This window comes from Sapajus apella, unplaced genomic scaffold (genome assembly GCF_009761245.1).
Source record: "Sapajus apella isolate SASKATOON/1434 unplaced genomic scaffold, GSC_monkey_1.0 scaffold37, whole genome shotgun sequence".
NCBI lineage: Eukaryota > Metazoa > Chordata > Mammalia > Primates > Cebidae > Sapajus > Sapajus apella.
Genome location: NW_022436977.1, coordinates 7,270,596 through 7,293,154, shown reverse-complemented (window position 1 = coordinate 7,293,154; position 22,559 = coordinate 7,270,596).

Below are 22,559 nucleotides of genomic sequence, written 5' to 3'. Positions count from 1 at the left end.
TATATACCTATCTACCTATCTATCTATCTACCTATCTACCTACCTATATACCTATCTACCTATCTATCTACCTATCTACCTACCTATATACCTATCTATCTACCTATCTACCTACCTATCTACCTATCTACCTACCTATATACCTATCTACCTACCTATCTACATACCTATCTACCTACATACCTATCTCTCTACCTATCTACCTACCTATCTATCTACCTATCTACCTATCCACATACCTATCTATCTACCTATCTACCTACCTATCTACCTATCTACCTACCTACATACCTATCTATCTACCTATCTATCTACAGAGAAAATACAGGAGGAACAAAACACATATATTATTATGATTTGTTAAATTACTTAGAGTAAGTTGCAGACATTCATGACATTTAGTCACTACTTCACCATGCACTGCTAAAATTAAGAAGGTTCTTCTATGTAGCCACAATAGCATAATCACATCTAAGAAAATGACAATAATTCCATATGATCTAATATTCAGTTTATATTTATATTTCTAAAATTATGCCAAATTCTTGTACTTGATTGTGTTTTTAGCCTTTAAATCTTTTATTGTTTTAAAACATCAAAAAATGATACTTTTTCTTTTTTAAAAGCGTATTTGCATTGACGTTTTTAAAGGAGTGCAGTTATTTTACAGGATGTTCCATTCATTCTGGATAAAGCTGATGGTTTCCCCTTGGTGCTTGTTTTGTAACCTGATCCTCTATCCCTGTAATTTCTATGCTCTGAAAATTAGGTCTGGCAACTTGATTAGATGCAAGTTAAACATCTCTGGCAAGAACAATGCATTGTCAATTTTGTTACTTAATGTTGGATCACATTAGGGTAGCCAGTTAATGTCATAAGTGTGTCCCAGTGTAAGTGATGCTAAGTTTGATCCCTTAATTAAGGTGGTGATGACCAGAGCTTTTCAAAGAGTAAATACCTTTATATTTTTCCCTCCTTTGTTATCACTAATCTGTGAGGCAGTACTTTGGCATCATATGAATTGACTTTTCTATAAAATGTCACCCAACTGTTTTAGTATGATTTAAAGATCCTTACCTGAATTCATCATTATATTAGGGTTCTCTCCTTCCTGTATTTATTAGCTAACATTCTTCTGTAAAGATGAGCTTTCTTTTTCTTCTCTCTCTTTTCTCTCTCTCTCTCTCTCTCTCTCTCTCTCTCTCTCTCTGTCTCCCCCCACCCCCTTTCTCTACATCATATTGCTGTGGTCTCACACATTTCTTTTTTATTTAATGTGTTATAGTTACTTACTTTTTTTTAATATTCAAACTGTTCCAAATTTGGCTAAAGGGAGCCCCTTCAAAATGAATCCTGTATCCTTTTTTAGAACATATCAGTTTTTTATTTCTCCTTGATTTCTGGCACCATAAAATGTTTCTGATTCATTTTACATTTTTTTCCTCAGATCTGGATTAAGTCATTTTTATTATAGTCTGTTCTTGAAGCTCTGTAAAGAAATACCTTAGACTGGGTAATTTATAAAGAAAAGAGGCTTAATTGGTTCACGGTTCCACAGGTTGTACAGGAAGCATGGTGCTGGCATCTGCTCAACCTGAGGAAACTGACAATCTTGGCAGAAGGTGAAGAGGGAGCAGGCACTTCACGCTGCCGGAGCAGGAGCAAGAGAGAGAGGGAGGGGGTGCCATACACTTTCCAACAACCACATCTCACGAGAACTCACTCGCTATCACAAGAACAGCACCAAGGGCACGGTGCTAAAACATTCATGAAAAATCCACCCCCGTGATCCAATCACCTCTCAACAGGCTCCACCGCCAATGCTGAGGATTACAATTTGACATGAGATTTGGGTGGGGACACACATCCAAACCAAATCACCATTCTCCAAGGAGTCCCGTTTCTTTATAACGAAGAGGAGCATTTACAACAAGATCTAGGCAGTAAGTGTGTTCATTGCAGCTACGTGTCACCAATTGTAAGACCATTCATTTAGTCACTACTTCACCATTCATTGCCTAAAAAATAAGGAGGTTCTTCTATGTAGCCACATTCAAGTCAGCAAAGCAAGGAAATATATGTGTTTAAGACTCATATATTTAAAGTTAACATAAAAGGGGTTTTTTAACTTATTGTATTTTCAACGTTTATTTTCCGTTATAGAAAAATCTTGATTCTCAATAATGTTATGTCTACTTTTTTGCTTTGTCCTTATAATAGTCATACAACAGTTTAAAATTATAAGACTACCATTCCTAAAAACCAATAAGCATACCACATAAAGCTTTAGCTGCCTTTGAAAGTCTTCTTAGAATATATACTACTGAGGTATATTCAGTCAGAGTCCTGATATCAAAAATTATTCAAATCAATTATTTTTTTCTGAGTGGTTCTTTTATTTTTATTTATCATCGTTACTATTACTTTCGGCTTTTAGATTCAGGGGATACATATGCCAGTTTGTTACCTGGGTATGTTGTGTGATCCTGAGGTTTGAGGTATGAATGATCCTGTCACCCTAGTACTGAGCATAATACCCAACAGTTCATTTCTCACCCCTTCTCCCCCTCCCTCCTCAGTTTATACTGTTCTTCCCAGTTTATATTGTTGCATCTTTATGTCCACAAATATCCAGTGTTTACCTACCACTTACAAGTGGGAAATATGCAGTATTTGATTTTCTGCTCCTGTGTTAATTTGCTTAGGATAGTGACCTCCAGCTGCATCCGTGATATTACAAAAGTCATGATTTCATTCTTTTTTATGGCTGCATAGTATTTCATGGCATATATGTACCATATTTTCTTTGTCCGATCTACCATTAGGCACCTAGGTGGATTCCATGTCTTTGATATTGTGAATAGTGCCATGAGGAACACATGAGTGCATGTGTCTTTTTGGTAGAATGATTTGTTTTCTTTTAGATATATAATCAGTAATGGGATTGTTGGGTTAAATGACAGTTCTAAGTTCTTTGAGGAATCTCCAAACCGCTTTCCCCCATGGCTGAATTAATTTACGCTCCCATAACAGGGTAAAGGGTTCCCTTTTCCCATAGCTTTCCCAACATTTGTTGGTTTTGACTTTTAATAATGGCCATTCTGAATGGTATGAGGTGATATCTTATCATGATTTTGATTTGCATTTTACTGATGATTTGTAATACGAAATATTTTTTCATATGTTTGTTGGCTTCTTATATGTTTTCTTTTGAGAAGTGTCTGTTTATGTCTTCTGCCTATTTTTAATGGGGTTGTTTTTGGTCTGTTTAATTGTATAAGTTCATTATAATGTCTAGATATTAGACTTTTGTCAGATACATAGTTCGCAAATATTTTCTCCCATTTTGTAGGTTGTTTATTCTGTTGATTGTTTCTTTCTTCAATTATATCCAACTTGTCAATGTTTGTTTTTGTTGCAATTGCTTTTGAGGACTTAGTCATAAATCCTTTCCCAAGGCCCATGTCCAGAATGGTGTTTCCTAGGTTTTCTTCTAGGGTTCTTACAGATTCAAGTCTTACCTTTAAATTTTTAATCCATCTTAATTTTTGTATATGTTAAAAAAAATAGCGATCCAGTTTCATTCTTCTGCCTATGGCTAGCTAGGTATCCCAGCACCGTTTATTGAATAGGGAGCTCTCCTCTCATTGCTTATTTTTGTCACCTTTGTTGAAGATCAGATGGCATTAGCTGTGCAGTTTTATTGCTGGTTTCTTTATTCTGTTCCATTAGTCTATTGTCTATTTTTGTACCAGTACCATGCTGTTTGGGTTACTGTAGCCCTATAGTATAGTTTGAAGCTGGGCAATGTGATGCCTCCCGCTTTTTTCCCTTTGCTTAGGATTGCTATGGCTATTCATGCTCTTTTTTGGTTCATATGAATTTCAGAATAGTTTTTCTACTTCTGCAAAAAATGACATTAATAGCTAGTTAGGAATAGCATTGAATCTGTAGATCGCTTTGGGCAGTATGGCCATTTTAATGATACTGATTTTTCTGATACACGGGCATGGAATGTTTTTCTATGTGTTTGTATTATCTATGATTTGTTTTATAGATTTCCTTATAGAGATCTGTCACCTCCTTGGTTAGATGTACTCAAAGGAATTTTATTTTTCTGTGGCTATTACAAACGAGATTGCATTCTTTGGCTCTCAACTTGAATGTTACTGATGTACAGAAATGCTACTACTTTTTGTGCAATGATTTTGTATTCTGAAACTTTACTGAAGCTACTTGTCAGTTCCAGGAGTATTTTGACAGAGTCTTTAGGGTTTTCTAGGTAGAGAATCCTGTCATCGACAAAAAAAAGATAGTTTGACTTCTTTTCCTATTTGGATGTGTTTCCTTTTTTCCCTTGCCTGAGTGCTCTGGCTAGCACTTTCAGTACCATGTTGGATAGGGGTGGTGAGACTGGGCACCCTTGTCCTGTTCCAGTTGTCAAGGAGAATGCTTCCAGCTTTTGGAGGTTTAGCGTGATGTTGGCTGTGTGTTTTCATAGATGGCTCTTAATACTTTGAGGTATGCTCCTTCAATATCTAGTTTCTTGAAGGTTTTTTATCATGAAGGGATGTTGGATTTTTTTTCTCTGTGTCTACTGAGATGATTGTGTGATTTTTGTTTTTATTTCTGTTTAAGTGGTGAATCACATTTATTGATTTGCATAAGTTAAGTCAATCTTGTATGCCAGGATTGAAATCTATTTGATCATGTTGAATTAACTTTTTGATGTGTTGTTGAATTCAGTTTGCTATTTTGTCGAGTGAATATTTTCAAATATTCAAATATTTTCAGAACAATATACAGCTTCATTTTTTAAACTGTATTCCAATTTTAGATTTTTCTTCTTCTTACCCTTAATTTTACTATTATTTAATTTTCCAAGTATATAAGACATTCACATGCTCCCACCCGTTTTCTCCAACCCAGTTACAATCCTCCTCCCTATAGGTTTTATAATCCTTTTTGTATTTCTTTCTTTCTGCAAACACACACACACACACACACACACAATTTTTCCCTCTTTCTGGACAGAGGATATTTTACCATATGCTATTCATACTTTGCTCCTTTTATTTAACACTGTATTCTAAAAATTACAAAAATTACTCCAAATCCACTCATAGGGATCTTCCTCGTTCTTTTTCATGTTTCACCAGGTATTTTTAAATGCATATTTATTACAAAATAATACAAAATAAGCCTTCAGGAATCTAGTTAATATCTGACACTATAATAGAAGATTTTAAAGTTGGAAATAGACTTAAGGATCTAATGGGCCAATATTTCTAGTTTGTATTGTTGAATCAGAGGCTCAGAAGGGTGAAACGGCTTGGCCAATGCAGTGGATGCTGGGCGGTGTTGCCCAGATTGCTTCAGGACTAAAAGCCTGATCCCAGCTGCTAGGGAGGCTGTTGGCACTCCCTGCTGTAGAACTGCCCTGTTAGGAAGAGCTGCCTCAAAAAAGATGACATGGGTCCAGTCCAGTCACCCTGTCCCAACTCAGGACAGCTGTGCAGGGCCACCGCAGCTCCAGAGTGCCCCCATGGGGCACTGAGCCCCGTGTGACAGCATCATGGCCCAGCGTCTCCTCTGCCCAGACCTGCTATCTTCCTTCAGGGCATTAATCCTATTAATCCTCCTGAACCTTGATCTCTAACTCAGGGTCTGCCTCCTGGGGCCCAACCTGAGACACCCAGAGGCATCCATTTTATTATCATTAGAATAAAACTAGACACCAAATCTTCTAACGATAAATCTACTAGTTACACTATATCATACTGCCTTTCAGATCCTTATCAATTTTCTTAACTGTTAAGAACACTGAGGCCACTAGTTAAATTTCCTTCTGGGGAAAAAAGTCTCTGTCTTTAAAGTTACTTGCCATCAAAGATAGTATTCTAGTTTTGTTTTATTTAAAACACAACATATTGTGTTTTAAATAAAGTAAAACTAGAATATCCACTAAAATCTCTTCACTCTTTGAATCTGAGTAAAAATGGTATGAAGCGCTAGTCCACACTCTGGAAATTCAATGCTTTCTGCACGATTTCTGAAAATTTTCCCAAAAGCTTACATTCTTAAAACAATTCTTGTTCTGTCTCCTGCTTCCAAATGTACTGTCTAGCACATAGTAGGTGCTCAATAAATATTTATTGTTAGCCAAGTGCCTCTTTTCCTTTCTTCTGGGAATAGGGGCTTCTTTGTTTCTTTCCCCAACATCTCCATACAGTAACAAGGGCTCCAAAACAGAGTAGTTCTCATTTTACATGTGGATATTTTAGCATCAATGATTGGCCCAGGGTTGAACACATAACCCAATTCAAGCCAACCAGAGTTTCTTCCGGTGACTAAAGATTAGAACTAAGGGGAAAAGGTCTTTTCTTTTCTGGCAGCAGAGCACTAAGGATAAGAGCCTGGAAGCTACTGATGGCCACATCCCCTGTTGATTAGAGAAAGTTCATCTGTCAAGGAAAAAATAAAGCCCATACGTAATGATCAAGAGGGGAATCTTACGGCGTTTGAGTTCTACATGGCACAGTCCCTGAGGCCAGCTCCACCTTCACCTTTCCCACAGTGTGAGCTGAAACATGACATCATCACTGTCAGAGGCGCAGGCTAAATTACCTCCCCACAAGATGGACATGATGACAAGTGGCCGTAATTGTAGTGGAAAAGGAACGTAGAATTAGAAAATAACTCTAATTACAAAAACAAGTCAAAAGCTGCGCAGATAAAAAAGCAAAGAGAGAGTGACAGATTAAGAAGGTGAGCAACGTTGCACAGTTCATTTGTGAATTGTTAAAAGTGCAGCCTGTCCCTGGAATACACTTTCTCCTTTCCACCCCACCCTCGCTTTTTACCCACCGGCAACCCCCATGATTCCAAAAAAAGGCCATGTCTCTCCTCCAGAGGAAAACTTACTGGTGGCCCTTGTCTAACCTCCCACCCTACAAATCTCTGTAAGTCTAATGTGGAACATGGGTTTGAGGTAGACTTCATTTGCTAAATACTTATCAAGAAGGCTTCAAAAAGCTAGTGGGGCTTTTAGTATCCATGCCACACAGAACAACGGCATTTGGGCTGGTAGAATGGCCTTAAGTTGTCTGTCTGCATTAGTCAGCCCCATTCAACAATCGCTGAATCTCCAGTGGCCTACCCCAAGACTTTGGAAAGTGGAGTTTTCATCTTTTGCACAAGATGGATCCTGCTTTCTCTTCCTCTTTCTAAAAAGAGGAGAAAGATTTATGCTGGCATTAAGTTTCAGAGGAAAACTATTTTTGTTTCAGTGGATCTGATTTGTAAAATCATTCCTCCTTTCAGGTTGTAGCTATAATCATGTGCTCAAATGATGCAATACATGGGATTTATGACAGCCAACCTTCTGACATTGTCCCCTCCCCCTGTATACCTGGATCTCCTAGCTTCATCACTTAATGTTTAAAAAGATATATGAATGTAACAATGTGGAGAAATTACTGCAATTTTGAAATAGACATGTCTTTCACAACTGAAGGAATTAATTTCAGTTTAGTTTATACCTGCTTCCGCCAAGGACTTGGGCCTTTATACAGGTTAAAACTCAGTCCAAATGAAAAAATAATGGTGGATGGATGGACGGATGGAGGCTTGGATAGGTACATAGGTAGATTCGATAGAAAAAGCAAAAAGAAAAACAAAAGACAGCTAAAGGGAAATATGTCTCAAGCACTTGACTTGGAGTAAATGAGCACATTTGGACAATGAATTTAACCTTAAGTTATCCGGCACCCAAGACTTGGAGGGAACTGAGGTGTACTATATAATTTTAATTTCATTTTTCACACCAACATTTTATCTATAGAGACAAAATGTTTTCTGGCAGTAATCTCATGCAAAAAAAACTTCCATTTGGGCTTTATATGAAAGGTGTTACATGAGATAGTAGACGGTCTTACCAGTTATGCTTTCGCTAACACAGAAAGGATAAACCTCATGTGAAATATTTCCTGGAGGCAAACTGTGTCTCAGAAATGTTTCTGCCAGGCACGCTGAAAACAGGGCCCAGGTGCTTTGGCTCCTGTGCCGTAGTTCTGCCCCAGATACAACCTGGAGAATCTGGATGTGTTTCTAGCAGATGCTGCCAATGGGCCTCTCCTCTCCAACATCAGATGTGTCAAAGTAAAGTTTTGGCACTGGCTAAGCCTCCACAAACGTTTGAACAAATCTAACACGTTCCCGCAGCTCTGTAGGTCCTTGTTGTCAGGTGCAGTGATGGGCTAGGCCTTGGATTCCAGACAGGAGGAGGTAGACTGGCATTTTGTCCTGGAAGGTTTCAAACCGTATGTGTGCTCTTGCCCAGACAGTAGCCTGCGCCTCGGCAACAGGAAGAGTACATGCAAATGAAAATGCTTTATATATATATATATTTTTTTTTTTCCTTTTTCTGGAAGAAATTCAGAAGCTACTCAAACTCGAATACAGTCATGGAGCCTCCATTACCTGCGAGGCAGCCTTCCAGCAGCATGGAGCCTTGTCAGAAACTGCATTGCCAAGGGTGAGAATGACTCTAGAAGCAAAGAGGTAAATTCTAAGTTGTTACTTTATACAGAAGAGAGTTGGGGAGGCAATGAGAACCTAAAAACAGCACTGAATTGGAATGCTTACAGAAACACCACCAAAGAGCTGGAAAACCTCCACTTCGTTTCAAAAGAAGAGTAGAGACAGGTTTTCCCCCAGTTTTAGTAAGAAATTAAGATGAAGACAAAAATAATATGAGGTTGGTCAGATGAAGTGTGCCATCAAAGTGGGTTTTCCAGAAGTGCATGCCCCGTGAGCCTGGAGGAGCCAGAGAAGCTCTGCAAGAAAAGCGGCCGACTGACTGCCTCTGTGCAGAGGAGGGCTTTAGGGCAAGCAACGGAGAAGGGCCTGACCTGGCGGAAGAAGGAATGATTGATCATGGCCTGAGGACCACACAGCATTGGCCTTTCTTGGAAAGGCCCACATTTTGCCGCTCCATTCTCCACTGACTATAATTCAGGACTCAGCTCTGAGATCCCACCCTGGGATGCTCTGCCTGCTGCAACCCCCCCTTTCCCACACTCAGCCACCCCTCTTCAAGGTCCTTCTGTGGAGGGAAAAAAGGCTTTGCCTCCCCTAGAGGGAACGTCCGCAAGGCAGATGGAATGGGTCATAAAAAGGTGCACATGCAACACCTCGCCTTTGTGTGTGTGTCAACATAGGGCAGAGGTAGCGGGAGAGGGGAGGGATAAAGGAAGAGAAGGTTCTCTTTGCCCCGGAATCAGACTGTTGCTAAGTCTAGACCTGAAGGTAAAAGTATTTTGCTCCTATCAGAGGACCTAGTTGGAGGGTAGGCACAAGAGAGGGCCACCCTTCTTCTCCCCAACACCCTTGCTTCTCCCATTTCCCTTAACTCTACTGGTTTCCTCTGTGACAGCACTCCTGGGCAACAGGTTCTGGACCCCATCCCCAACCCAGAGAACCCCACACCTAGTCTAGGTGGGGTGCCTATTCTACTCTGCTGCCGGCTGCTTTAGCCATTGTTGGGGAAGGGAGAAGCTGTGCATGTGGAGAGTGATGGTTGGGGGCTTGGGAGGGGTCCTGGCAAGTGAGAAGACCAGTGGGTTCATAGGGAATTAGAATTCTTTGATATATTCCAAGGAAACTCAAGCCTAGGATTTAAGTGGAGGGCGGAATGCAGCCAGGGACTGGGAAGTGTGATCTGGAATCTTTGCCTTCAATTTGCACATGATAACAATGTCCCTGATACTATCATCTGGGTGACAGAGCGCTTGTACACACAGCATCTTGCTTGACTTTTACACCCACCTGGTGACATATAATTATGATCTCAATTTCACAGACCAGGAAAGCCAGCCCTAGGGAAGTGAAATGACTTTCCCCAAAGAAGCAGCGAAATGCACAAGTGGGGCCGGGCGCGGTGGCTCAAGCCTGTAATCCCAGCACTTTGGGAGGCCGAGGCAGGTGGATCACGAGGTCAAGAGATCGAGACCATCCTGGTCAACATGGTGAAACCCCGTCTCTACTAAAACTACAAAAAATTAGCTGGGCATGGTGGCATGTGCCTGTAATCCCAGCTACTCAGGAGGCTGAGGCAGGAGAATTGCCTGAACCCAGGAGGCAGAGGTTGCGGTGAGCCGAGATCGCACCATTGCACTCCAGCCTGGGTAACATGAGTGAAACTCCGTCTCAAAAAAAAAAAAACAAAAACAAAAACGCACAAGTGGGCTTTCAGTCTTCTGATCCCAGAGTACGTTGATGATAAAATAACTCATGAATTTTAGCAATTATTTCAGAATTCTCATGCTGCAGAGTTAACAAAATAAAAATAAAGAATATATAAGACACACAGATTTGCCTACGCAAAAGCAATCCCACTTACATTCCCTAATGTGAACTCCTAATCCTTGAGTCTAAAACTCGGTGTGATAATGGACATGATGAATTGTGCCTGATATACATTTCTTACAAGTTTTATTTATTATAACTTCCTAAAACCTATACACATGATATTTTTGCAAATCATGTTCTTTGTGATATCTGCTCACAATAGTTGTAAATTCTCTAAGGGACTGCAGAATTCAATTATTTTATTAGGACTGTAGTACTTCACAAGATAAAGCAAATATAAAGACACAATTTTTGCTCCAAACTGATGCTGAATTCTAAATAAAAATGATAATATACTATGAGACAAATTAATATCTGTATAATTTGGCTTGTAAGATGCAATTCCCAAAAGTGAGGCTCTCATCACACACAAAACTATGGAGGGGAAGGAGGAACCCGACTTAATTCAGGTACACTGCCACCAGGTGGCGGCAGAGTGCCACGGACTGTAAAGTCCAAAACAGCAGGTGGAGGATTTGTTAAAATTACAGATTGTAGCTCTGGGTTCAAACCCTACAGACTTGTAATCACAAACGTTTCCATTTTTTATGTATTAGAAACATTTACTGGAAAATTAAATTCAAGAACGTGATATGCAAAACACTTCAAATAGCTCTTTAGAGTGATTTTCCAAATTAAAACTATAGTTACATCTTTCCCTTCAATCTCTTAAGGTTCCTTTTCTCACAAACACCTTCAAAGAAGGTGAATACTGACCCCTCCTAATGTTGTTCTACTGTGAGACCCCTCAGATATCTGGAATGGGTTTGGGGACAACTCCCAAATCTCCGTTTGGTGCTCCGATCTCTTACTCTCTCTCTCAGCCAGTTTAAGAAGTAGTGGTGAAGGGAATCTGAAGGATCGTGGAGGTGAAGGGTATGGAGTGTGACCGACTGTCCCAGGTTACCCAACACTGCCCCAGTGTTAGCATTGAAAGTCCCACACCCAGGGACACCCCTAGTCCCAAGCAAACCAAAAGAAAAATATAGGCTTTCATTTCAGACTCGCTGCTCCAAGACCTTCATCTCTTCCCATTAGGAAAACAGCCAAATGTCCCCCTGTCTGATGAATCCCTCAAATCCCACGTATAAAACCCCTCCTTTGGTGTGAGTCTCCGCTATGAGGTTAAGGCTGTGCTTTGTATTTTACGTGGAGGCAGGCATGATGCATAGTAGATATATAAACGTACAAAGGCTGAAGCAGCAGCAGGGAGCAGGTGGACCAGCCGTTTCAGGTAAACAGACAGGGCCTCAAGGAAGTCCCTCAGTTTATCATGCCAACCTCTTTGGACACCTCGAGACCTCTAATGATGCTGCCCGGAGGCAGGAAAGCAGGAGAGAATCTGCTCCAGCTGACATAGGATGTGACCCTGGAACTGAGGCTGGAGGCTCCTGGAAGGGATATATTTAGCCCAGCTCTGTTAATAGCTGACCTCTTGGATTGCCTCAGGAATGTAGCAGGGAGAGTTCTTCATGGTGAAATAACAGGTACTGGCTTATAACTTCAAAAGAAAACTACCTTCAAGGAATGACCTTAAAAAGAATGACTGCATAGGGACCAGATGAAAATGTTATTTTCTGAATTGCTTTCCTGAGCAGTGTATATCCATTATATCCATTTCCTGTGTTCTTTTATGTGATCGGTACAACCACAGTTTAGCTTTTCTTCAGGACAAGAGTTCTTTGTCAAGTTTGTGTTCTCGGGCACAGAGTACTAACAAATCCTGCAGGTATAGTACACCTGGAACCTGCCGGCGCCTGTCTATGAAGAAAGCCACAGGATGGGGTAACGTTCTCAAAAACAGATATCTAGTTAGAGTTACCTCCAAATCCCCCAAAGCATGAAACAGAGATGCTCACCATGGGAGCAATGTCCCACTGGGATGGCAGGGCAATTTTACGTGTGCCTACCAGGGTGGGTGACGGGAGTTCTGAGCACTGAAGCCTGGAATGCGAACAGACAAGGAACAAAGGCGACACAATGGCACAAACACTGTTACAATAACACATTTATTTATTGAATCTGAAGCTAAAGAACTGAAGGCAGCTGAGAAATATGGTTGGGTTCCTAACTCAACAATGAATAAGCCAGACTGCAATTTACAATTGCATGGGTGTTAGGCTGCCATGTGTTATGTAAATAGCTGTGGGTCCCTTTAAGAACAAAAATCCAGTGAGGACAAGGCCCTTTTGTGATACAGACTGGCTGTCTTGACTCAGACCCATCTTGATTTGCAGGGAACAAGAGGAAGGTCACTCATATCGAGCCGCCAGATAAACGAGAGGACACCCAGCTAAGTTTAAAAGTCAGGTAAACAACTAATAAAATGTATTTTTAATATAAGTGCATTCCAAATATTTCAAAGGACCTATTTATACTAAACATGTTATGTGTTCTTTATCTGAAATTCAAACTTAACTGGGCATCCTCCTTCCCAAATCTGTAACCCTACACCTGGGATCAAAAAGGAAAGAACAATGAGAGGGGAAGGGAAGCATTGCCCTTAAGGCAAAAGAACAGGCACTTGGACCAACATCAGAAATGCCCAAGAATAGAGAAGCTCAAAAAGTGAGAGGGCCCAGGCGTGGAGAAGAAATCTGCCCTCCAGGGCAAAAGCTCCCATGCACCCCTCCGAATACCTTCAAGTTTTTCAGCCCACCTCGTTCGTGTTGGAGTCAATAGCCAGGTATTGACCATTATTTTATTGGCTTTGTTAGAGCATATAACATTCTTCTCTAAATGGTAGAAGACTGGCCTTTCAAACTTAACTGGGTGTTCTTGGCAAAATTCTTCTGATGAAAGACCCACTCAGAGGAAATCAAAGCTGGCTGGCTGGTGGGCTGGGAGTGGATAGAGAGGAGGAGTTATAAACCCGGAAGGACGAAGAGAAGAGGCGGGGATGAAAAAGCACACTGTGATGGAATTCTGGAAGCGGGAGAGCGGATGGCTGCAGGAGAGATAACCGCTGTCCATGCAGGGCCCACCGAGCTGGCAGGGACTTGAACGCAGAGGGGCCAGGCGCCCAGATGAAAGGAGAGTGGCGTTTGTCTCGAAGTCCTTGTGCTGAAGAGTAGAAACCAGCAGCCTCCACCTGCTTCACCAGTGGCTAGCTGGGAGTCCTTGGTGAGGAGACTAGAGAGGTGTTCTCTGCAGAAACTGGAAGGTAGAGAGGCTTCAGTCTTGGGAACTCCAGGTAGAACAGAGCAGAGAAGCAAGTCAGATGGGCTAAAAACAGTAGGAGCAATGGGATAGAACACAGGCACCTTCCCTTGCCCTGAACACATACTGAAGTCCCCAGCCCAGCCCCAGGCAGGGGAGAGGAAGGTTCCTCCCCAGAGAAAGAAAATGGCCACAGAGAAGAGGCTCCCACATATTGCCCTCACCCCAATATACAAAAATAACTCACAGAACTTTCAATCAGTTTATTTCTGCCGTAATCTTAAATATAAACAAAAAACCAAGGATCATCAGCCATTGGAGGGAATTTTCCATCCTCCTCCAGAAGCCCCCAGCCCCTACCACCGAAGGGACCAAAAGAAGAAAAAAGTCATGAATAGATGAAAGTGTCAGATACAGAGGGTGGTGGACTTTAAAACTTCTACTCGATAACCTCAAATATATGAGGCTATATTACATACTCTTTCTCCCCAAAAAGAAGAGAATAGAATTCAAACTAAACAATTGGAGAACAAAGTAGTCTTGGTGGCTTTACGCATGATACCAAAATAAAAATTCAATAGAAGGCTTAGAAGATAAAGAAGGTAGCGTCTCTGGTAAAACAGAACAAAAAGACAAATATATGGAAAATGTAACAGAAAACATAAAAGATATAGAGAATTCAGGAAGACCGATTTTCACATAATAGATATTTCAGAAAATGGAGTTGAGAAAAGGAATAAAAATATCAAAAATTGATATTGAAAGATTCACAGAACTGAATAATAGCTAACATTTATTGAGTGTTCACTGTGTATTTTAGAAGTATTAACTAATTTAATCTTGCTGCTAATCCTGTGAGGTAGCTTTCATTATTTGAGCAATTTACAGATAAGGAACCTGAAGCACAGAGAGGTTAAGTAACTTGCCCAGTGCCTTCCAGCTGGCAGGGCCAAGGCCAAAATTCAAACCCAGAGTCCAGCTCAGGAGACAAAGCTCTGGGACTCACTATGGCTTAGTCTAGGCTTCCCACAAACCAAACCCAAAAGCTGTCTTATTGTTGCTAACTCTTTAACGGGAAATGCAATACCAAAAGAGCAAGAATGATGGAAAAGAGGGAATAAGGCAGGGAAGGAGGGGAAACAAATCTAAGAGAAGGTGCTCCCCAGCTGGCCAAGGATTTATAATGAGTAACGGTGTTTGCTTTTCAGTCTGTTCATGATCCAACTCAGAGATAATAGGAAAATGTATTATCTGCTCATTCCCATTTCCAATGGTCAGACTTGCCCCATAAGATTTTATCCTCCCTCCCCTGTACTTCTTGGCTGCTTCAGCTGGCTCTTCCAGAGGCTACCACGAAAGCCAGATCCTACAGAAGCAGCAGCAATGGTTGCCAGCAAGCGGGCATGGGCCAGTGGCATACCCACAAGCTTGCACAGCTGCCTGCAGTGTCTCAGGCCCTGCTCAGAAAGCCATCAGGCACATGCAGGTGCTCAGTGCACCCAGAGACTCTCATGTCTCGGTGGAAACAGGGAAATCCTAGGGAAGGAAGCAAACGACAGGTGCATGAAGTAAGAGACAGGTCCTGTTGAATCATGCCTTCATGTGAATGGCACGAAGGATTGGAGCCACTGTCATGGTGGACCTGGCCAGCCAGGAGGGCAGTGCTCCACACCGGTGGTGACAGAGTCAGAACTCAACAAAGGTCAAAAGTCCCGTCTGCAGCCTTTAAGAGTGTGGTTGGTGCCACCGTGGAATACTATGCAGCCACAATAAAGGATGAGTTCGTGTCCTTTGCAGGGACATGGATGAAGCTGAAAACCATCATTTTCAGCAAACTGACACAAGAACAGAAAACCAAACACGGCATGTTCTCACTCATAAATAGGTGTTGAAAAATGAGAACACGTGCACACAGGGAGGAGAACATCACACACCTGTGCCTGTTGTCGGGCGAGCTAAGGGAGGGATAGCATTAGGAGAAAAACCTAATGTAGATGATGGGTGGATGGATACAGCAAACCACCATGGCACATGTATACCTATATAACGAACCCGCATGTTCTGCACATGTACCCCAGAACTTAAAGTATAATTTATAAAAAAGAGTGTGGTTGGTGCCAAGTGGGCTTCCTGGGTGGGGGGGCATGAAAGGACGGCAGCCAGTCCAATCGGGGGACACGTGATTGGATATGGCTCTCTGCTATGCTGAGTCTGCAGAACTGAATGCTGACAATGACTATCTCAGTGCAGCATTTGCCACTATGTGCCAGACACTATTCTAAATGCTGCATGTATATTATTTGTTTTAATCCTCATAGTAATGTCATGAGGTTCCTGGGGATTTTCCAGACAAAAAAACTAGCCCAGAGAGGGTTAGTAAGTTAATCAGTGCCATAGCTGGTGTATGGTGGACTCAGGTTTTGAATCTGGGCCATCCAACTCTGGTGTCAGCACATTTAACTATCAAAAGCCCACTGACCTATTGATGAATGGTCAACAGACAAATTTAAAAAGGATCTCCCAAGGTGTGGACATTTGGAACATCAGGAATGAAGAGCTTCCAAAAGCTTCAAGGGGAATAAATCAATAGAATCAGAATAGTGTCTATGTTCTCAACAACAACACTAAATACCAGGAAACAATGAACCAATGCCTTCAAAACTTTTAAGAAGGTAATTTTTCAGCCTGGAATTTTACAACCAGGCAAACTGCATCAAGTCTGAAAACAGAATGGACATTTGCAGACATGTTTAGACTCAGATAGTTGGCTTTCCTTTCTTAAAAGCGCCTGGAGGATATGCATCTTGGTTACAAGGAAGTAACCAAGGAAAAGGAAAAGATGGCATCCCAGAAACTGAAATCCAACCTAGAAAAGCTGTTGAGAGAAGATCCCAAGTCAAATCCCAAGAGTGGCAGAACTAGAGAGCCACTGATCCTCTGCTCCAGGAAAAGAAAGCACTTCACGAAGGAGCGTCCAGAAAAAATGGTGACCCAATAAAAAGGGTGATGCAATCGGGGATAGGATAAAGCTTCCGGAAAGGAGAGGCAATCAGGCAGTGAATAACTCAAGGAATAACAAAAGCCAGTCCAAGAAAAAAGTATGCAATCCCAATATTCTAATAGGGTCTACAGTGAACAATACTTACATTGTCATAATGGTTTAAAGACTCATGACTGATGTAATTTAAAGTGTGGTAAAATTTGGGCGAGAGGATGAAGAGAGGCGGAGATACTAAATCTTCATATCTGATAACATTTGTAAGTTTAAACACTGCAACATACCCATGTATTTAAATGCATAGGTAGCTCAGAGAAAGCAGCTAAAAATTCAAAGCATGTCTTTTAGCAAGGAGCCAGCAGCCGGTGTGGGTTTGTTCACGAAACTGCTGCTTTGTATTATAAGCTTTTTAACACTGTTTGATTTCTTAATTATGTAAATAATTACCTCATAAAACATAAAACTCTGCTGTTTTAAGAAGAGCAAGTCTGCAAAGGGAGTTAATGCAATTAAGAGCACGGCCTTGTGCACCCCCCCCAGCTTTCTCCCCCTAGCTTCCCCCCACAGCTTTCCCTCGCAGTTCACCTCCTTGGCACAGACCAACTCTTCCTGATCTCTCCTCCCTTGACTCGTTCATGCTTTGGTTTGAGCTCTGACTTTGGCTTTGAACATGTGGTATCCTTTCATTCCCCATTCTGACATCCGTCTCTCATACAACACCCTAATTGCCTTCTGTCTCGGACCTTAATAGCTCAACCTTTTTCTTCCAGCCTGCCTTTTCCTGTGTAACTTCTAAGAAAAGTGGCTCAGATATGGGGCTTTAAACAAACAATGATAAGAAATACAATCCGTTGTAACTACTAATTTCTCTCTGTGACTTTGGCCAAATCACCTCACTTCTCATAGTTTCCTTATCTGTGAAGTAAGAGAGTAAATCTCGGTGATCCTAAATCATCCATCTCTACTGTTCTGTGATTTACATTTGGATCTTAAGGCTGAATTGGCAAAGGTCTATACAAATAATCATAAAGGAAGTAATGCCATCTATTCTATGATTAAGGAAAATAATTTACTGAAGATTTATATTGGGTTCTGTTCACTTTAAAAAGAAATGTGGGCTGGGGACGGTGGCTTCACACCTGTAATCCCAGCACTTTGGAAGGCCAAGGCAGGTGAATCACCTGAGGTCAGGAGTTCGAGACCAGCCTGGCCAACACGGTAAAACCCCATCTCTACTAAAAATATAAAAATTAGCTGGGCATGGTGGCACACGCCTATAATCCCAGCTACTGGGGAGGCCAAGGCAGGAGAATTGCTTGAACCTGGGAGGCAGGTGTTGTAGTGAGCCGAGATTGCACCCCTCCACTCCAGCCTGGGTGACAGACTGAAACTGTCTCAAAAAAAAAAAAAAAGAAAAGAAAAGTAAAGTGAAACTGTCCATATGAAACTTAAAGAATCAATTGTCCAGAGCTGAATCAAGCTAATAGAAAGCCTAAATGGAGAGCAGAGGGTTCCAAACTCATTGAATTAGTCAGTCCTGATCAAGCTTCTTTTATGAACCCTTTTATGAGAGAGATATTCAAATCCAGATTATAAAAATGACTCCAGTGACCTCTTAACACAAAGAAGGGAGTTTGGTTTTAAATTTCCTAAACTCTTAGGCGAGATAAAAGGTAACTGGAGACAGACAAAGGCAGAGGCTTCCATTAAGAAGGGCCCAAATGACAAAAGAATAAAATAAGAGCCCAAAGATGCCCAGCCATCCCTAATTAGGGAAAGGGAGATTGCACCGTGACAGACAAAAGCATTTTTCCTTTCTCCCAAAGTACAGAACACCAAACTGGGTGAACTAATTCACTTGCCAAGCGGATCTTAGGACCAAAAGAGAAATGACAGTATGCATTTATAATTACTAACAGGTAAAATATAAACAGCAGGTTTAATATACATTCTAGAGTTAAGGACAAAAATCTTATTAGATACATGAGAGCCCAAAGTCATGTCACTACGTAGATTAGACTTGATGGAACCTGCCAATTATGTCCCAGGAAGATACACTGGGATCCAGGGAGGTCAGTTCTTTGAAGTATTAGTAATTTGTAAGTCTCTCAAGAATATAAGAAATTAAGCAAATATGGTCTAAATCAAAGTAGCACTGAAACATACACACAAACACACACATACATTCTGAGAAATAGAAGGTAAACAATCCCAAGAAAGGAGAAATCACTAAGGATTCCCAGTCCTTTGCTATAAGTGAATGGACTTTTTAAAATATAGGTAACTCCATTTCCACTATCAAACTCATTCTTATCTTACGACATTGGTTCCTTCACTGAGGGGCAAGGAGACAAAATTATAAAGGTATTTCTGATGATGAAATGCTTTTCACCATTTATGTATTCGGCATACATTGACTGAATAAGAGGGAACATATACTGAGCCCTCCCACTGTGCCTGGGACGTCATTCAGGGCCTTTCATGTATCGTCTCATTTTATCCCTGTAACATCCCTGTCTGGGATTATACATGATCATCTGAGGGGGGCCTGGAAATAGTCATGAGATATGGGCAGGCATTTAAAGTTGTATAATAGTGTGGTTATTACAAATAAACTCTCCTCTGCATTAGTCATGATGTTCAAACTGTTTAAACACTGATATAGTTTGGATCTGTGTCTTTACCAAATCTCATGGAGAATCGTAATTCCCAGGGTTTGAAGTGGGACCTGGTGGGGGTGGAGTGCTCATGAACGTTTTAGCGCCATTATCCCAGTGCTATCCAAGTGAGTGAGTGAGTTACTACAAGATCTGGTTGTTTAAAAGTGTTTAGCACTTCACCCCTCCTCTCTTCCTCCTGTTCCGGCCATGTAAGACATGCCTGCTTCCGTTTGCCTTTTGCCATGATTGTAAGTTTCCTGAGGCCTCCCCAGAAGCAGAAGCCACTCTGCTTTCTTTACAACCTGTTGAACCATGAGCCAATTAAACCTCTTTTCTTTATAAGTTACCCAGTTTTGGGTATTTCTTTATAGCAGTGCAAGAACAGACTAACACAAACATCAAACATGAGCACTGACCAGTCCATAAATAGGTGCCAGTCTCAGTCCCAGTGGGTCATCCCAGCATATCTGCTCAGCCTAGACTTAGCATCTTTCCCCCTCTCCCATCCAGGAAAGAGAGCCCAGCACTGTGGAACAAAACACATTTTATATTCTGGGCCCACTGAAGAGGACTAACCTCTTCAACTTCAGTGGAGGTCTGGAAGTTTAATGGGCTACCTGGGCCCCTGGTGGGCTGCCTGTCAGATAAATCCAAAGAAGACTGTTCAAAAGACCTATTATAAACTTGTCTACACATTTTCCAAGTTGAGTAGTAAGCAGAATTCAGAGGCTCCTTCATCTCCCTGGCTCTAGAGGCCTGTATGCCCATCAAAGGAGTTGTGAATGTCTACCAGGAGCTGGTCTTGATATGTATCTTACGTTTCTGATCTCTGTGTGTGTGTAAACAGGGCGTGGAGTTCAAGAATTTCTCCACAAACTCCAAAATGTCTTCGAAGTCTTAAATGTTATCTTTAAAAGTCAGGCTAACTCTCAATTCTTAGCCATAATAGATCAGTCCTTGTTTTAATACAAAAAATTCCCTCGTAAAACACTGAGTAAATCTATGCTCCAGAGGGAGGCCCTATAATTATCTAAAAGCATAGGGAACCCCAGCTCAGACCCACAACTGGAACCCCAAGTGTAGTTGTCCCCCAAACAAGAAGGAGGGCTGGCAAAAAGAGCACTGTGTGAGGAGTGAGGCTGTGCCCTGCGTGCTCACAGCTCCTGGGGAGACGAGGAGGCTCAGCATATGTCAGATGAGAAAATGAATGAATGAATGAATGAACGAATGAACAAACAGACGAAGAGCTGGGGACTCCTTGTGGAATACCAGCTTCTAGGAGTCCTAATTATGTCCGTCCTGACCTGTAGTATATGAGCCGTTTCGCTGACACCCATGGCACAAGCCAAACACGCGCACTGAGGCCAGACATTCAGGACAGACCCTGAAGATGCAGAAGGACAAACCTAACAGGAATAATTGATCACCTGGGGTGGGGGGAAAAAAAACCTGAACCCAAGAGACAAAGCAACTGACAAGAGGGGAATTCTATATGGAAAACTATTAGACATGGGTGTTAAACATCCCCACTGTCTGAAGCAGGAAAATAAATCATGTTACCAACAGCAATTTGCAAGCAAGGGAAGGTTAAGGAGAACAGAACAAGAGAGCCAGAAAACACAGAGGAGCGTCTCAGGTAGGAAGGGGACCTCACACCACCTGGGCCAGGACTCTTGCGATCTGGAGAGGGACACACGCCAGGTACCCTGAAGGCTGTCCAGTGACCAGGTTTAAAACAAAATGATGAGAAGGCTTAAGAGAGGGCGAGAGAGGTCTCTCCTCTCAGAGTGCTCGGTGTGCCTGGGAAGCGGTAGGAGAAAATGTGTCGCCGTTCAAATTAAGCATGTGACAGCTACATAATGGCATGCCATTTTTTACCCCGATATGGCATAATATTTGAATTTTTGTGTGCTTCAAACACGAAGAATGTAGCATTTAGATATTTGTGTGCTTTCAAAGTAACATAAGAAACAACCTATAAAACCATGGGAAGGATTTGTAATCTGCTCTGATTCCGGAGCAAGAGCATGTGTGTATGTGGATTTTCGAGTCTAAAAAACTGGGTCAACTTACATAAAATGTCCAAAATGTCCAGAACAGGAAGCCATCAACAGAGACAAAAACTAGACTGGGGTTTACCTAGGGCTGAGAGGGAGGCATCGGGAGAGACGGGGAGTGACTCCAAATAGGTGTGGGATTTCTTTAATGGGTGATGAATAATTTTCTAAACTTTATTGTGATGATGGTTGCACAACTCTGGATATAGTGAAAAACCACTGAATAACACACATTAAATGGGTGAGTTATAGGTATGTGAAATATATCTTACTAAAGTTTTAAAACAAACCCTGAATCAGCATCCTACCTCTGTCACTGAATAGTTATATGCCCCTGAGAAAGTTACTGACTCTTACCTCAGTTTCCTCATCTGTTTAATGGAGATGAGATGATGGTACTACCCATCTCATACAAGTGATGGGGCTTCTCATTGAGATCACACCTGTGAGAGGGCTTAGAGCAATGTCCTATAGGTGGTAGAAATGTAGTCAATGTCAGCTCTCTGTCCGTTTGTCCCAATATGACAAATGAATGAATACATTTGAATAGTAAAGTTTAGATTGGGTTTCCCATCGAGGGCCCTCAGAGAGCCTAGAAAGTAACTGTAAGACTTCTCTGGCTATCTTCTACCAGGAAGCCCACCAAAAGCTGCACAGTTACTAGAGATCAGGCTGCCCCAAACTGGTAAAAATATCAAGTTTCTTGCTTTGGGCTGGAATCAAATTAACACAGCATGAATATTGGCTGACCAGAAGTTCAGTTTGGACAATGTGTAAGTCTTTGGTCAATGAATCTATTATTATTTGGTAAATGCTGCTTATTTGAAAGACAAAAACCTTGCAAAATAAGAGGTCCATGGAGTACACCCATGAAAGGGTTTTTGGTGGTGACAGGGTAGAGAACCACCAAACCAGATGCCTGTGAGCTCCTTCCAGCTCTATTGTTTTGGCTGATTTTTGCAAGATGGGTGTTTGCCACAGATATGGAAATAGCAGCACAAGTGACAACTTGGAACATGAAGGGCTGGGCATGTTTGGAGAAGAGAAGAGAGTTCCATGGGTCCTTTCTGTCTCCTTCTCAGCTGCTAAGACCTGACTGCTGGCTGCAGGAGCCATGGCATTTTGAAAGCTAGTCAAAGGTAATCCTATTCCTTTTCCTGTCACTAAACTCGCCTTTTGTCTGGTGACACTGCTGGGGTCAAAGCCACGGACTAGCCATTGTTATTCCAACACAAACAGAGGCTCTATGTGGCTTGTTTTGCCTCCTAAATCAAC